Source organism: Pipistrellus kuhlii, unplaced genomic scaffold, assembly GCF_014108245.1.
Source record: "Pipistrellus kuhlii isolate mPipKuh1 unplaced genomic scaffold, mPipKuh1.p scaffold_m20_p_3, whole genome shotgun sequence".
Lineage (NCBI taxonomy): Eukaryota > Metazoa > Chordata > Mammalia > Chiroptera > Vespertilionidae > Pipistrellus > Pipistrellus kuhlii.
In genome coordinates, this window is record NW_023425529.1 from 53,734,951 (window position 1) to 53,752,622 (window position 17,672).

The 17,672-nt window shown below is 39.1% G+C and overlaps 1 long non-coding RNA gene across 1 annotated transcript in view; it reads left to right on the top strand.

The window, feature by feature from the left end:
- Positions 1-27: 27 nt before the first annotated feature.
- Positions 28-17,672, top strand: part of LOC118730721 — a 100,087-nt gene continuing 82,442 nt past the window's right edge. Inside the window, exon 1 of the long non-coding RNA XR_004991591.2 lies at positions 28-148. This is a non-coding gene — a long non-coding RNA (uncharacterized LOC118730721). The remainder of the gene's footprint in view (positions 149-17,672) is intronic.

The following is a 17,672-nucleotide window of genomic DNA, read 5'->3' on the forward strand; positions in this document are numbered from 1 at the left end:
GCGGGTGAGGGCCCGGGAAGGAGGCGGCGGCCCCTCAGCTCCTGAGCAGCTCCGGTGCTTCGGGCCCCGCAGCTCTGAGTATTCGGACCCTCAGGGCAGAGCGCGAAGTGCCCAACTAGCGGCTCCGCGGAGCTGACCGCGTTCCGAGGTGAGCTGAGGAGGCCCCTCCCGGGACACCGCGTCAGTGTTGGTGACGTCACGTTTGCATGACGTCAGTGGTCCTTGCCCTAGCATCTGGCCTGGGTTCTCCGGGGGGCCTCAGGGGCGGGGCGAGGTTGTGAAGCTGGTGGCTGGAACTGTGCTCACTCCCAGGCAGTCCTCATAGCTTTTAAACCAACTCACGTAAGTGGTTTGCAGATGAGAAGATTTATATATTTTTTAAAATATTTTTTATTGATTTTTTTTACAGAGAGGAAGGGATGGGAGAGAATCACTGACCAGCTGCCTCCTGCACACACACCCCTCCCCCCATGTGCCCACAACCAAGGCACATGCCCTTGACCTGAATCCAACCAGGGACCTTTCAGTCCACAGGCCGAAGCTCTATCCACTGAGCCAAACCGGTTTCAGCTAGAAAGTTTATATCTTATAACCATGTCTGATTTTCACCCAATCACAAACCATGGGTTAATTGCCACCTGCATCCCGTTCTAGTCATCGGAGGTTCGTGCTAACAGCTTCCAAGCAGAGCTTCTCTTCAGCTTGCCCATACTACCCAAACTGCAGGTCTCGAAATGGAGAGTAAATTAATGTAACGTCTGTGGAAAGATCTGAACTGGTGCACTTTGTCATTCAGGTTAATTGCAGATTCTTTTGACATTTAACGAACACCATACATCCAGCCCATAGGCTCACTGCTCACTACCTTCGTTTTTTTCCCTTCTCCTTCTTTGCACATGCTTTTTTAATGCTACTTCATCACACTATAGTTTTGCATGTCTCTTCTCCCTTTTAAGTGATAACCCCCCTAAGGCAGAATATAGGGTTCTCTCACCTTTATTATCTTTTCATTAAGGATAATAAGTACAGTGATGTTTATTGAACAAATGAGGGAATTCTCTATTTTGATTTTTTTTTTCAAACTAAAGCTATTTTTCTATTACTACAAACCATTTGACAATTCAGTGTTTAATGCAAATCCCATAGCTTATTTTTTTAAATATATTTTATTGATTTTTTTACAGAGAGGAAGAGAGAGGGATAGAGAGTTAGAAACATCAATGAGAGAGAATCATCGATCAGTTGCCTCTTGCACACCCCCTACTGGGGATATGCCCGCAACCAAGGTACATGCCCTTGACCGGAATCGAACCCAGGACCTTTCAGTCCGCAGACCAACGCTCTATCCATTGAGCCAAACCGGTTTCGGCCCATAGCCTAATTTTAATGAATATATATTGGGTCGGCAACTAAGTAATTGCGGATTTTTTAAAGAAAATCAAAGACAATTTTTTTATGGAACTAAATAACTTTATTCTGTAATGTATTGCCCATTTTGATCAATGACCTTTTGCCATCTTTCAGGCAGCATCATAATCCCACGTTCAAAAAACTTCTGGTTTTATTAGCAAAAAACTGAATCAGGTACGATTTGACATCATCATCATTATTGAAATTTTTACCATTCAAGGAGTTTTGTAAAGATCGAAACAAAAAGTAATCAGATGGTGCAAGGTCAGGACTATATGGTGGATGTGGCAAAACATCCCAACCAAGCTCCATTAATTTTTGCCGAGTGACCAAAGATGTGTGTGGCCTTGCATTGTCATGATGGAATACAACACCTTTTCGATTTGTCAATTCGGGCCACTTTTCTTTAACTGCATTGTTTAATTTCGTTAGTTGTTCAATGTAGACATCAGAATTGATCATTTGGTTGGGTGGTAAGAGTTCAAAGTAGACAATTCCTTTGTAATCCCACCAAACTGATAACAAAACCTTCTTTTGATGAATATCAGCTTTTGATGTTTGAGTTGGTTCACCTGGCCTGCTCTACGATCTTTTCCGCTTGATATTGTTGTAAATAACCCATTTTTCATCGCCAGTTATCAGTCGTTTTAAAAATGGATCATTTTCATTATGTTTCTTTAGCAAATCACAGCTGCTAATGCGTTGCGTTAACTGTGATTCTTTCAGTTCGTGAGGAACCCATGTATCGAGTTTTTGAACATAGCCAAGTTGTTTTAAGTGATTTTCAATGCATGTATGTGATACATGAAGCTTCTCTGCAATCTCACGTGTTGTACTGTGACAGTCCGAATTGATTATTGCTTTGATTAGGGCGTCATCAACTTCAACTGGACGACCAGAGCGTTTTTCATCTTTGAGTGAAAAATCACCAGAACGAAATTTGGCAAACCAATTTTGACACTGCCGTTCTTTTAAGGCTTCGTCACCATAAACAGCACATAACTTTTTATGAGCTTGGGATGCGTTTTTCCCTTTGCGGAAATAAAAAAGCAAAATATGACAAAAATGTTCCTTTTGATTTTCCATTTTTCAACGAACGCCAAACAAAAACTACAAAACAGATCAAAAAACTTTTTTTACTGATTAACAGCTGAATAGCCAACTATCAAATAACAAAATGTGTTTTACATTTGTACTACGTCTGCAAACCTAAAAATTCAACTGAAGCCATATATGTGTGAAACCGGCAATTACTTAGCTGCCTACCCAATAGTTCACTTATTCTCTGCTCTCAAGAATATAATTGGATATGATCAACTCTGTTAACTGTGATACAAGGCAGAATTTTATGTTATAAAGGTGAAAAAGGAGGCAGCAATCATTGGGGGGTAGGTAAGGGGAGAGAGAATGGAAGCTTCCTAGAAGGGAATATGATGGTCTTAATAGTAGGAGCCAGTAATAAAAAATTTAAAAAGGTATACTGTTAGCACAAAAACCCACAGGCAATGGAAGAGTTATAAAGCTCATAAGCATACCCAAGTAATATAAGAATTCCTCAGATAGTAAAGGTGGCATCATAAATCAGTGGGGAAAGAAAAATTGATTCAATTAATAGTGAAGAAGACATGATTATGAAAAAGAAAACTTTACCCTGCATTCTGCAATGAAAAATAATTATATGTTTAAAAAAACAAAACCGAAAATTACAAAAAATAAAATTGAAAATTTAATTGATCTAGGGATACAAAAGAACCTTTTATTTATAAAAATTGGAAGAAATTACAAAGGAAGAGATTGGCCTGACTATATAAAAATATCAAGAAAATGCTATATATTGTACTAGCCCTGCCAGTGTGGCTCAGTTGGTTGAGCATCATCCTGTGCACTATAAGGTTACAGGTTTGATTCCCAGTCAGGGCACATGCCCAGGTTTGAAGTTTAGTCCCAGTAAATGGGAGGCAGCCAAACGATCAATGTTTCTCACATTGATGTTCCTCTCTCTCTCTCCCATTCCCTCTCCCTTCCACTCTCTCTAAAAAAATAAAAACAATAGAAAACTATTTTTTAATGCTATACCAACTTGGGAGAAAATATTTGTAACACGTCAGACAAATATTTAATATGCTCAACATATCAAGATCTAGTGATCATAGCAGGTTAAACTATTCTATTTTTCACCTATCAGATTTTTTAAAACTTTCTTATAAGTGCTGATAAACATGCAGTGAGTCTGTACTTATCTATTGCAGATGGTGTGTAACTTAATCTGAACTTTCTGGAAAACATTTGACAATACAGTATTTATTAAGATTAAATGAGTGTACATATACGGTGTCTAGAACAGTGTTTAGGACAAAGTAGATGACCTAAATAAGTATCAGTAATACCTATCATTGTTACTATTATTGTCATTAGTATTGTATCTTTTAATCAACAGAGCATCTAGAATAAGACTTTGAACTTAATGGATGTTTGCTAAATATTTGATTGGCTGATTCTTCTTGTCTCCTAAGAATTTTATAGGAAAAGATATACAGTTTATGACATGTCAAATTGTTAAAACATTAAAGTTATAAAGCAAGAACTTACCTTGAATAATCATATGGTTCAGCCCATAAGCAGGATACTTTGTACAGTGGCGATAAATGTCTGTTATTGATAATATGTTACCTATATGATTCCTGCATATCAAAAAACTTAGTGGCTTCAAACAATAAAAATAATCTCTCAATTTCTGTGAGTAAGGAATTAAAGAGTGGCTCAATTGGGCATTTCCGTTTCACTTTCTCATAAAATTGTAGTCAGATGCTGTCCTCTGAAGACTTGTTTGGAACTGGAGAATCCATTTACAAGGTGGCTCTCTCACATGTCTGAAAAGTTGATTTATCAGAAATTTCTATAGAGAAAAAAATTCTATTTACTAACAATACTATAGAATATTAAATAGTCACTTAAGCACCTAACTTCCAACTAAATGATTTTCCTATTGCAAATAAAACAGTCTTGGTTAAAAAAAAAACACACACTTTTATTTTTCATTTAATTAACTCTCATTTTGTTTTTCTACTCATCTAAATATAATGTGATTTTGAAATCATGATTAGGGGATTATACTGCATGAGTTGAGGAACTAATCCAAACTTTAAGATCTATTCTCTGACCATTGCCTAGTATTTTTAAATATATTTTTATTGATTTTTTTACAGAGAGGAAGAGAGAGGGACAGGGAGTTAGAAACATTGATGAGAGAGAAACATTGATCAGCTGCCTCCTGCACAACCCCTACTGGGGATGTGCCCACAACCAAGGTACATGCCCCTGACGGGGATCGAACCCAGGACCTCTCAGTCCACAGGCCAACGCTCTATCCACTGAGCCAAACCAGTTTTGGCCATTGCCTAGTATTGATATAGAGCTGCATTGTCCAGTATAGTAGCCACTAGCAGTATGTGGCTATTTACATTTAAATACATTGAAACTAAATAAAATTTAAAATTTGGTTCTTCATTTGCACTAGGCACATTTCAAATGTGGCTAGAGGCTACTATATTGGATGGCATAGACACTGAAATTTTTATCATCTTAGAAAATTCTATTGGGCAGTGCTGGAGGAAAAAATGTCATAAAACAGAATTTCACAGATAAAACAAAATAAGTCAAAATGAACAGAAAAGATATGTTATTATTTTAATTCTATTTCATACTTTCTTGACAATCTCTACATTTATGTTTTTCTCTTTAAGATATTTTATATGTAGAAAACATATTTTGAAATAAAAATAATTATAGCTAAATTTGCTGAATACTTAATAAATTCCAGGAATTGTGCTTACTACTTTACATAAATTAATTCACTGAATCCTTAGGACAATGCTATGTTCATTATGGAAAATTTGGAAAACATTTAACAGAGAGAGAACCAACCTTAATCCCCAAACCAGAGATAATCACTGTTGACATTTCTGGTGGATGCTGTAAGTGTGCGGCCCAGATCCCAAGATATAGCTGCCAGGAATGTTGGCTGCTGATGGCTCACAGTTGAATTTCTCTCCAAAATTGCCTTCTGTGAAAGAAAATACCTCGCTCGGGGTTATATGCCCTCCCTGGGGGCAAGCCAAATCCAATGTCTGGTCAATTGTGGAGGTACAAAGGCCTGGGTTCTCAATTGGGACAGTCTGGGACATCCAGCTTTAGAACTTCCATGGGACTGATTAAAGTCTCTGTGGCAACTGCCCTGCAGTTTATTTTCTCCCTCTGCCCAATCCTGCCTCCGTACAGATACTGTTGCTGAGAGCACTCTCCATAAGGCACCTACCTGCATGCAAATCTCTGACTCAAAGTGTGTTTTCTGGAAAATCCAACCTAAGTCGACATTTTCAGAATGTAAGTTCCAGTTGTTGTTGTTTGCACATATCTGTTTACATTTTTTAAATCGATCTAAATGTATTCCACTCCAACAAATTTGATTTTTTAAAATCTATTGTTTTATATGTTTTAGTTGACAGCCTTTTATGAATAATTTTGAATGCAACTGCATGTTCTTCTATACCACAGTTTAACAGGAATCATAGGGCAGTCCATCTTGTATTCTTAGATATTTTTCTGTTTCCTGGATTTCACTGTGGCAGACTCTAAAACTCAGTAGACCAACAGAATTCCCTGCCTTTAGGATGGGAAAAAATAAATATTCCTATTTATTTCATTTTCTTAGCTTCATTAACAATCCAGGGTGGTGTAAATCCCAGCCATTGGGAAATAATAAAGATTTCTGAGACTGAGGGGTAAGTTCCAAGAAATTTTGCCTTCCTGAATTAAATGGGACAGCCAAAACTGGTATCATCTCTTCTTTCCTGTCTTCTTTTACTTTCTTTTCTTTTCTTTTCTTTTCTTTTCTTTTCTCTTTTCTTTTCTTTTCTTTTCTCTTTTCTTTTCTTTTCTGCTTTCTAATGAATGAGATAGCTAGAGCTGTATTAATCATCTTTCATTTATGAGAGAAAAGTTAAGAAAATTAAAGGCACCAAAACCGGTTTGGCTCAGTGGATAGAGCATTGGCCTGCGGACTGAAAGGTCCCAGGTTCAATTCCGGTCAAGGGCATGTACCTTGGTTGCGGGCAAATCCTCACTAGGGGGTGTGCAGGAGGCAGCTGATTGATGTCTCTTGCTCATCAATGTTTCTAGCTCTTCCTATTTCTTCCTCTCTGTAAAAAAATCAATAAAATAAAAAAAAAAATATATATATATATATATATATATATATATATATATATATATTTTTTTTTTTTTTTTTTTTTTTTTAAAGAAAAGGTTTTTGGCTTGGAGATTGTTGAGCATTTAAATCAATGCCAGCAACCACCAATTTCTGAACTTCTTATTATAATTAGAAAAGTAATTATTGAACCTACTTGTGCTTGGGTTTTCTGTTTTTTACAGCTAACGTCGGTTGTAAATGTCACTGTTGTTGAAATTTATGATTAGAAGAAATGCAGTGGTGAACATCATTGTACATAAATACTTAAATAACAACTTAACATTAAAGTTAGTGAAGAAGAGAGTAGAATCCTGCATTTCCAGCATTTCTTCTTTTTGACCATATGCAGCTCTGTCCTTACCTTAACTTTCCCATTATCTTTTCCTTGTGGGGATCAGAATAGTAGTTCATATGAAGCTTCCTATATTCTTCTAAAAGACAAGTAGTTAGAAGAGAAAATAGATCTTTTCTAAATCAGAATCTTATCTCTTCAAATAGGATTTTTTTTCAAATGCATCATGCCATTGTATTCATTATCCAATAATACAGAAATCAGCAAGTTGGGTTTCTGTGTGTATTTTTTAGAGCTGGTATTGTGTATATGAATTAACTGTATGTTTGGGAATCATTAAGGTCTCTAGGGTTGGAATATTTTATCACTTCAAAATAAATATGGAGAATCCAAGAAGCTGCACTGAGCTAACATTGGAAGTAAAAAGGAGCAGGGTTAAATTGAAAAAATAGCTATTGAAATTGTGTTTGATTTCAGCTTTCTGGTGGTAGGCACTTGACAATGCAAAACCTGAATCTGGTGAGCCTACCTCCATGACTCCTACTTACACACCAGTCATGAGTCAGGTGCTGGTTCCTGGTTCAAAGTAAAAGCAAGCAGATGCTCTTCAGTATTCTAGGGAATCAGAGTACATAAGATACGAAGTGTCCAAAATAAAGATGCTCTGGCTCATTTCCACTAGCATCTTTAGGGTAGAAGATGATTTGAGATCTAGTCAGATTGTCTGCAAGTTGCTCCAGAATAAATTTCCATTTGTGAGCACAGACTAAAACTGGATTGGCATCAGCAACAGAGTGGAAAAGCAACTTAAGGAAATCCTCTAGTTGAAAAGGGTTCATATTCAGAATATACTTTTAGAGAACTCCTAACTCAACAACAAAAAATAAACCCAGAGTTAAAAATGGGCAAAGAAAATACTGTGCAAATGGTTGACAGCCATATATAAAAAGCTGTTCAACATCACTAATCATAGGGAAATGCAATCCAAAACCACAATGAGATATCACTTCACACTCATTAGAATAACTATAATAAAAAATACCAGAAAATAACAAATGTTGACAAAGATGTGGAGAAATTAGAAACCTTGAGCACTGTTGGTAAGTATGTAAAATGGTACAGACCCTGTGGAAAACAGTGTGATGGTTTCTCAAAAAATTAAAAATAGAAATATCATATGATTTAGCAATCCCACTTCTGGGTATATATGCAAAAGAATTGAAAGCAGGATTTTGGAGAGATATTTATACATCCGTGTTCATAACAGCACTATTTATGATAGCTAAGAGGTTGGAAGCAACCCAAATGTCCATAAAAAGCTGAGTGGATAAAGAAAATGATGTATATACAAAAAATGGAATATTATTCAACCTTACAAAGGAAGGAAGGAAGGAAGGAAGGAAATACTATTACAGGTTTACAACATGGATTTTGAGAACATTGTCCTAAGTGAAAGAATCCAGTTTCAAAAGACAAATACTTGTTGGTGATTTTTGTTTGTTTGTTTGTTTGTTTTATGTGAGGTATCTAGAGTAGTCATATTTATAGACAGAATGTAAAATGGTGGTTTGCCAGGGGGCAGAAGGTGGCGGGGAGAGGGAAATGAGGAATTGTTATTTAAGGAATATAGACTTTCATTTTTAGCAAGATGAAAATGTTCTGTAGATGTTTGCACAACAAAGTAAAACACACACACACACACACACACTTCATGCTGACCAGGAGGAAAAGGACATTAAGATTATAAGTTGCCCACAAAGCTGAAAACATTTACTATCTTGGTCCATTACAGAAAAAGTTTGCTGACCCCTGCAAACTGTATTATTCATGGCACATTGGGCATTTTTGTAACCTGTTGGTATATTAAGTACAAGGTATAGGAACCACTCACATCATTTTAAGGAAAAATGAATTTAATACAAGGAATCAGGAGCTTAGAAAATCCCTGGAAAGGCTAAAGGAAGGGTCACTTAGCGGGGCCTCCAGAAATGATTCCTAGGACCAGACTGCTGGACTGGTCTCCTGGGGCAGCTGCTACCTCTGCAATAATTGGGGGACTCCACTGGTAGTGTTGAGATCAGCAACATACCTCTAGCTGTGGCCTAAGGACCAGGAAGCCACTGCATTATCCTAGACTGATAATGCTATAAAACAGCCCAGTGTGTCCACTCTGACTTTGCCAACAGAAACAAAGCAGATGACTCCAGCCTAAGATCCGCCTTCCATGTGCTTCTAATTGGCATAAACAGAACCCTACTGCAGGGAGATGGGGGAAATGTGGGTTTTCTTTGTTTAGCCCCTGCAGTATCAGAAAGCACACTATGGGTTTTGGAATGGACGCTGAGAGCCAGTTCAGAGCATCCACCATAACTGGTGTGTGGCTTTAGGTTCTTTCCACCTCTTGTCATCATTGGCCAACTCCTTATTTTTTTATTTGAAAAACTTTCTCTGCCACTCCCTTTCCTACCTCCATCCGACCTTCTTGGATGGATTGACCTTTTGTGAGTTTCCATTTCCCCTAACCACTCTACCTGCCTGCCTCATTGCCCCTAACCACTCTCCTGCCTGCCTGATTCGACCCTAACCCCTCTGCCTGAACCTAACCTCTCTTCCTACCCTCTCCCTCCCCGCTTCCCTCTGGATTCTTCCTCTGCTAGACTGCAAGGTCCTTGAAAGCAGAAACTCAGTTTTACTTGACATTGTGTAGGTAATCAATATATATATTTGTTTCTATCTTATAACATCCTAAATAGAAGCTCTCCTATTATCTTTGCTCCATACTCTTTTATGCTGATATCTGTATATAGTGAAAGCTCAGTAACTATTAACTTTCTGGCTTTCTTTTTGATATGGCAAAGAAAAGGACCTCCAGTACTCTATAATTGTGTCCTTATCTGACTCTCTGTATACCTAAATTAGTTCGATTAATACTATGGAACAGCTAATATGTCAACAGTGTCTCTATATATACGCATACACACTCAAATGTGTGTATATAAAATCTTCACAACTATCCTATTAGGTAGACACTATTTTTATTCCCATGTTGTAGATTAAGAAACTGGAGTTTGAAGAAGGTAAGTAGCTTACCTACTGTTACACTGTAAGAAATAAAACTAGGACTCACATAGAGGACTGGCTAATACCAAAATTTATACTCTTAACCATTATGATGATGATGATTGTGATAATAGTTACAGGTGATGGTTCCAGACACTGCTAGGCATCTTACATGTGTATCTCCAGCTATATACTTCCTTGCATAGAATTGGTGCTTGATAGTTATTACATCCTAGAGGCCTAGTGCATGGATTCATGCACTGGTGAGGTCCCTCCACCTGGCCTGCACCCTCTCCCAATCCGGGACCCCTCAGAGGATGTCAGACTGCCGGTTTGGGCCTGATCCCCACAGACTAGGCTGAGGGACCCCACCGGTGCACGAATTCGTGCACTAGGCTGGTTTTGGCCCAATCCCCATAGACTAGGTGAAGGGACTCCACTAGAATCTATGCACTGGGCCTCTAGTATGCATATAAGATATTTAGTTAATCTCTTCCTACCTTCCCCCTTTCCCCTTTGCCTCTGAGATTCATCAGTCTATTCAATGTTTCCATGACCGTGTGTTGAACATGTGCACCCTGGTGGTCAATGCACATCATAGCTACCAGTTGAATGGTTGAATGGTCACTTAGGCTTTTATATAGAGAGACTAAAACCCTGATGCATGAAGATTCATGTAAGAATGGGCCTTCCTTTCCCTGGCTGCCGGCATTGCCTTTCTGCTCCAGCACCAGAGCTGCCTCTTTCTGCTCTGGCCCCACCTTCCCATACTGCCCAAAGGCCCTGAGAGGTTGGGGTGATGCCAAACGCCTGTATTGTCACCATGGTGACAACGCAAGCATCCCGCCAAGGGCTGCTTGGCACTTGTAAATGCAAATTAACCCGCCATATTTGTTGGGTTAATTTGCATACTCCTGATTAGCTGGTGGTATCTCGAAGGTACAGTCAATTTCTCTTTTATTAGTGTAGACTAGAGGACGGTGCACTAAATTTGTGCATGGTGGGGAGGTCTGCACCCTCTAGCAATCCAGGATGCTTTGGGGATGTCCAACTGCCAGTTTAGGCCCAATCTCACATCCTCTCGCAAGCCGGGACTGAGGCTCCTAACCGCTCACCTGCCTGCCTGCCTGATGGCCCCTAACCACCTCTGCCTGCCTGCCTGATCACCCCTACCCACTCTTTCCTGCCTGCCTAATCGCCCCTAATTGTCTCCGCCTCAGCCCCCGTCACCATGGCTTTGTCTGGAAGGACATCTGGAAGACATCAGGTCTATCCTAATTAGCATATTACCCTTTTATTACTATACACGAGGAGCCCAGTGCATGAATTCATGCACCTTGAAAGGAACTGTGGGCCACGAGGCTGCACTGGGCACAAGGGCGGGTCTCAGCCCATCTTTCATGTCTCCACCCAGCCCCTCCAGCCATGTTCCCCAGTTCCCTGTTTGCTGGCAGCCCCACTCCCACCACTGCCACTCCCACACGCTGACAGTGCCAGCCCCACTCACACCCGAAGAGTGCAGAACAATTGGTGCTGACACCATCAGCAGGTGCAAGCAGTGGCTGCTGCCCTGATAGCCCCTCTGGAACAGGGAGAGGTGGAGAAGCCCTGGAAGCCCTGAAGGGCGATCAGGGCTGGCAGCTGCCGCATGCACCTGCTGACTGCGCCAAGCAATTGGGGCCGGCGCGGGGCACCAGCAGCAAGTTTGAGTGGTAGCTCTGGCACTGATAACAGGTGTGAGTGCCTGGCAGGACCATGGTGTGTGGGAGCAACGGATTTTCAGTAAGCACCAGAGGCTCGCCTTAATGACTACAACTGGTGCCCTGCCTTGGTCTGATGCCCCAGCTCACCTGCTCCACCATCCTGCCATGGCCAATGCCCACCATGTTCCAGGCTCTGCTGCTGCTGCCAACACTCACCATGTTCTGCACATGCCCCCTGGTGGTCAGCACATGTCATAGCGACCGGTTGTTTAGTTGTTCGGTTCAGTTTGGTGTTACGCCATTCGGTCTATTTGTATATTAGGGTTTTATATACATAAATGGTAAGGGAGACAAAGCTCTTGATACCTGTGGTCTCTTCTTGTCTCTGCTACTAATTCACTGTGTAACCTCAGGTAACTACTGACCCTGTGGAGTTCCAGTTTTCTCTTAAAATCAGTGCATGAGCTTAAAAATAATTCTCGTTCTAAAATGTTAGATGTCTGTGAATGAATTCTACTTTGCTTTTTATTCTGTAATTATTTCCATATACCAAAAGTTTCCTCACCATTTAAATACTTAGTTCCTATGGAATCTTGATTTTGTTTAATTTTGTTTTATCACATTTTTCATGTTACCTAGACCATTGCTCTGCATAGTATATAACTATATATAGATATATACATTGAGGTGAGTCCAAGGGGAAATATCCATCTTCACAAGAAGCTGTGCTTATTGCCATATTGCCTGCCTTTGGAGATGACATTCAACTGTGATTTAGGGCTGCCTCACAGAATTCAGCAATCAGCACCTTTGGAAACTTTCCTATAGTCAGAGATAAGATTCTTATCCTTAAAGCAGAGCTGTGGTCACTGTTCAAGCATCTACCCCTGTGACTGAATGCAGAAAGGTTTCTTTTAGGAAAATTATGCTATGTGCATGTAAAAGGGTCTTGGCCTATGGATAATGCCATATACTGTAGGGAGTTACCTACAGGGAACCAGTTTTTATTCTGTCCCCTATCTCTTATAAGGCAATCTGAAAATCACAAATCATTTTGTAGCTTTTCTGAATCTTTGAGGAATCACACTGTAGACAATAAAGTTTTAAAAAAGGAAGTAGAATTATCCCAAACATATGAATTATAAACAATGCTTAATATTTCTGAAACTTTGACTTGTAGTTCAGACAGTCTCAAGAAAATATCTGCCATAAAGAAGGAGAATTAAATTAAAAAGCATAGGAACAGGGAAAGAAAATAACTTTTAAAAATAGCTATTTTTAGTTGCTAGTTTATACCAGGTGCAGATTTTTTAATCAAAGAAAACATCATAATTTCAAGAGAAACATCAAAAATGCTTTATTCAAAGTAAAGTCCATTGCTAGCTATACATTTTCCTCATCTTTCAGGTAATTTGTGGATACCGTCCCAATAGAATTTTTCTTGTTTTGAGGCAAACCATTCAGAGACCCAATTTTCCATTTCTTCGTATGTTTTGAAGTGTTGCTCAGAAAGTGCATGTGCCATCAATCGGAATAAGTGGTAATCTGAAGAAGCAAGGTCTAGTGGATACATCGGGTGGGTTAATACTTCCCAGGCAGGATCTTTTAACGTGTCTTTAACTGGTTTTGAAGTGTGTGATGGTGCGTTATCATGAAGCAAAATTACTTTGCCGTGTCTTCTGGCACATTCTGGTAGTTTCATGATCAAAGGTTCAAATTGATTGTTTGTTGTCGGTAGTGATCAGTACTAATGGTTTCACCTGGTTTTAGAAGCTCATAATACACCACACCTTCCTGACCCCACCAAACGCAGAGCATTGTCTTCTTTCCGAAGCGATTTGGCCTTGCAGTCGATGTTGATGGTTGACCTGGATCAACCCATGAGTTTGTGCACTTGGGATTCTCAAAATAAATCCACTTTTCATTGCCAGTCACAATTCGATACAAAAAAGACTTTCTTTTGGGCTGTTGAAGCAACATTTTACTGATGACTTTTCGGTTTTCCATTTGTCTTTTGTTCAGTTGATGTGGCACCCATTTTCCATTCTTTAATATCTTTCCCATTGCTTGTAAACGATTGGAAATTGTTTGCTGAGCAATGTTTAATCTTTCTGCAAGTTGTTTTTGAGTTTTGACATGCATCTTCATTCAATAATGCTTGTAATTGTGGATCTTCACACTTTTTCAGTTGATCTGGATGTTCTTTGTCTTTCACATCAAAATCATCACTTTTAAAGCGTTTAAACCAGCATTCATACATACCTTGAGATGGAACATGTTCACCATAAGTTTCCCAAAGTATATTATAACTTTGAACAGCACTTTTCTTCAAAATAAAGTAAGGAATTAAAACTTCCCACAAATGCTCTTTTTTGGCACAAAATTAAACATTTTTAAGCATAAAAATATCTATGATGTTAACACCTTCAGCAAATTTGACATACGAATTTTTGAAGCTTGCTGTCAATACAACAAAATAGCATACATATCAAATTGCATATATATCCAGCTATTGAAGAAAAAAATCTGTATTATTAACCGGTACACCAGGTATTCTGGGGGAATAGCAAAATTTACCTCTGGGGTAAATGAAACTTTTAAATGAAGAGAGGGGAAAAAAAAAAAAAAAAGATGGGCCTTTTGGCATTGTAAGTTAGTCCATATGGGGAAGGATTTGACAACAAGAATTTTCTTGCTTGGAATAATAAAATTATAGAGCTTTTGGACCTGAAGAACTCAGAAAAGAGATGGAGAAGAGAAGGCCTGAGCAAAATGACAGCAGCAGGTCCTGAGGAGAGAATACAGTGAGAAATTTCCAATGTTGAAAAAGGCCAAAGAGCTTTGGATACTTATATACCTTCTCTGCACTATATTATTATTCCCAGACTTTCAATAATAGTCTGTTATAAACAACCACTTGTAAATAATGGTGCTTGGGGAATAAATGAAGAGAGGAGACAAAGAAAACCACAAGAGAGACAAAAATAGGAATTTAGACTAAGAGGTGGTGAAGAATTCCTTCTTGGCCTTGGGGTAACCTTGAGGAATCATATCTGTATTAAACAACTGGATAAACTTAGATGCCTGGAACACTTGAGGCCATTCTGTACTACACCTGAAAGGTTAAAGCCAATCCCCAAGCAATGGGAAAACCCCCAAACTCTGTGTGGTCAGCATGGATGGGTCCACATGCTCTTGGTTCAGTTTTCTGGGTTCTTGAATACAGAGTATCCACATAGAAAATTGGAGACCAGTATTAAGAATTATTCATCTGACTGGAGAAACTGCACATTTAAAAGCAGCAACAATGAAACAGAACACCATAACCTGTTCACATGTGGATCTATGCATTTCTTAGTAACTGTCACCATGGTAGCAAGGCAGTTAGACAAGAGTGACTTCTTGGCACAATACATACAACAGAGAGAGATAACAGCTAATCACGAACTGTCATACCTTTTTTTATTTAATTGTGTTGATCCTACATCACTGACTATTAGCCCGGGACACTTCTTTCCTTAATAGCATCAAGCACAGTGTTAGGCATATATCAGGTGTGTGTGTGTATGTATATATATATATATATATATATATATATATATATATATATACACACACACACATACACACACACACACACACACACACACACATTTAATTTAGTCCACCAGAATATTTACAAATATTCTGGTGGACTAAATTAAATAAATGTTATTTCTGCTATGTCTTCTTTTTTAAGCTATAGAGAGAGTCACTCAGCAGAATTTTTTAAAATTTCTTTATTGATTAAGGTATCACATATTTGTCCTCAACTTCCCATTCCAATCCCCCTCCCACTCATGTCACCCCACTATTCTCCTTGACCACTGGTGGTTAGGCTTATATGTGTGCATGTAAGTCCTTTGGTTGATCTCTCCCTTTTATCCCCACCCTCCCTTTGAGGTCCAACAGTCTGACCCATGGCTCCTTATCTCTGTGTCTGTTCTTGTTCATCTGTCTATGTTGTTCACCATTTCCCCTAGATGAGTGAGATCATGTCCTACTGCAAATATACTTAAAAGAATCAAAAACCAGACAAGCAATAATCGTTATGCTGAAAGGCATATGAATCAGCCTGGGCCACCAGTTCTTTTGAGACCCAATTTCAATGTCAAACAGTTTCTTATGTGTACATGTCAGCAATGATATTTCAGTTCTGGATGGTGGGCACACCCAGCAGAAATTTGATTTTTAAAAAATGGCTCCTACATGCAGTGTTTCCCAAAGTGTGGTACGCGTACCCCCACGGGTACAGGAAGAGTTTGGTGGGGGTACGTGTTGCACCGGAGTTTGGTGGGGATATGCACTGCACCGTGCTTAGCTGCGCCTAATTCTACGTACTCATGAGTATGAGGGGTACTCAGCGTTTCGAAAACTATAGAAGGGGTACACATATGTCAAAAGTTTGAGAAACACTGGTCTAGGGGATCAGAACTAAGCCATGTTCCTGACTGTATTGGCCCAATGTGGATTTCAGATTGAGGGGGTGGAAGGACAGGGATTAGGTACCCTAAGACACTCTATTATTAGAAGAATTACATGTGAGTGGTAGTGGAAGAATAGATAAATTCTTTTCATCCGTGAGGCCATCCCAAGGCTCAGAAGCTTTGTGTAAGGACTTTAGGTGCTGTTTCTTGGGTGCTAAGACAAGTCAATAGTTCTGGAGTGTTTAATATCATGTCTGAGTTAAAAACCCTAAGGACAGGGAGTTCACAGATTCAGCCTTCAAAATGAGGAAGCTTTTTAAGCTCCAAACCCTCACCTTTTACACAGTTACACTGAGCCTGGGAAGCCTCCTTAGTATAACTTCTTGAGTTAATGATCATCTTTTATTATAGCCTTTCCCCTAATATAGTCTTACATTTCATTTAAATTGTACTCTTATATAATTGATCTCCATTTCAATTACTTCATTTTTATTTGTAATTTCACATTTGTTTTTATAGTCTTTCAATGAAGACACACCCTCTTTATTTCAATGGCCATAGTGCCCATATTTGCCACTTAAAACCTGGATCTGTAGTTTCAACAGATCCACCAAGTGCGCCACCTCCAGGTGATGGATTGATATTCTAATCACGTTCAAGGCAAGGCTGAAAACAGCTCAAGAATTTGTCTTTGGAATTCTTTAACAGTAGCTTCCAGTTGATAAAGCCCAAATTTGTCCAGTCTGGTGGATCAGCCGCTAAAACATGATGATCATGATCTCACCCTCACTGGGACAAACCAAGCAGGACTGGCCTCTGGTGGAACACGCTGCGGAAGTCACTGTTCCCAGAGAGGAACAGGTTAAGTCTTTCCAAACCTGCTAAAGAATTTGACCTAGTTCCTTGAAGCGGGAGTGTAACTTGAAAGTGTAATTGGTCTCAAATGTTTCCTTCTTCCTCAAAATTATTTTTGAACCCCTGTGAGACAGAGAGAAGGCATCTCTCTTCTCGTGGGACTCAGACCACCACTATTGATAAGATTGATACGGTCACTGAAATTTGGGGCACAGACAATTTATGTGATTTCATTTTATCAAAAGAGTGTTTAGGTTTCTAGTTGTGAAAGTCTATGAATGCACAGATGATGTGGTTATAACACTCAAGTTTCCTATCCATATTTTTGCCAGAGTGTTTAGCACAGTGTCAGGCACAGATAGATGCTCAGTGAATGTTTGTTGAATGAATGGAAAGCTCTTTACAATTAATTCCTACCTACTTTTCCAGTTTTATTTTCTATGTGCCCCCCCCTCTTCATATATTGAATAGTTTAGTTTACACTCTGGAAAAATAGCTACTCAGTTTCCTAAACACCTCTCCTGCTTTCCCACTTCTGTACCTTTGCTGTTGTCATACCCACTGCCCGGAATGATCTTCTCTCATATCCCAGACTATGAAAATGCTACTGTTTTCTCATCTCAAATGCTACTTCCTTC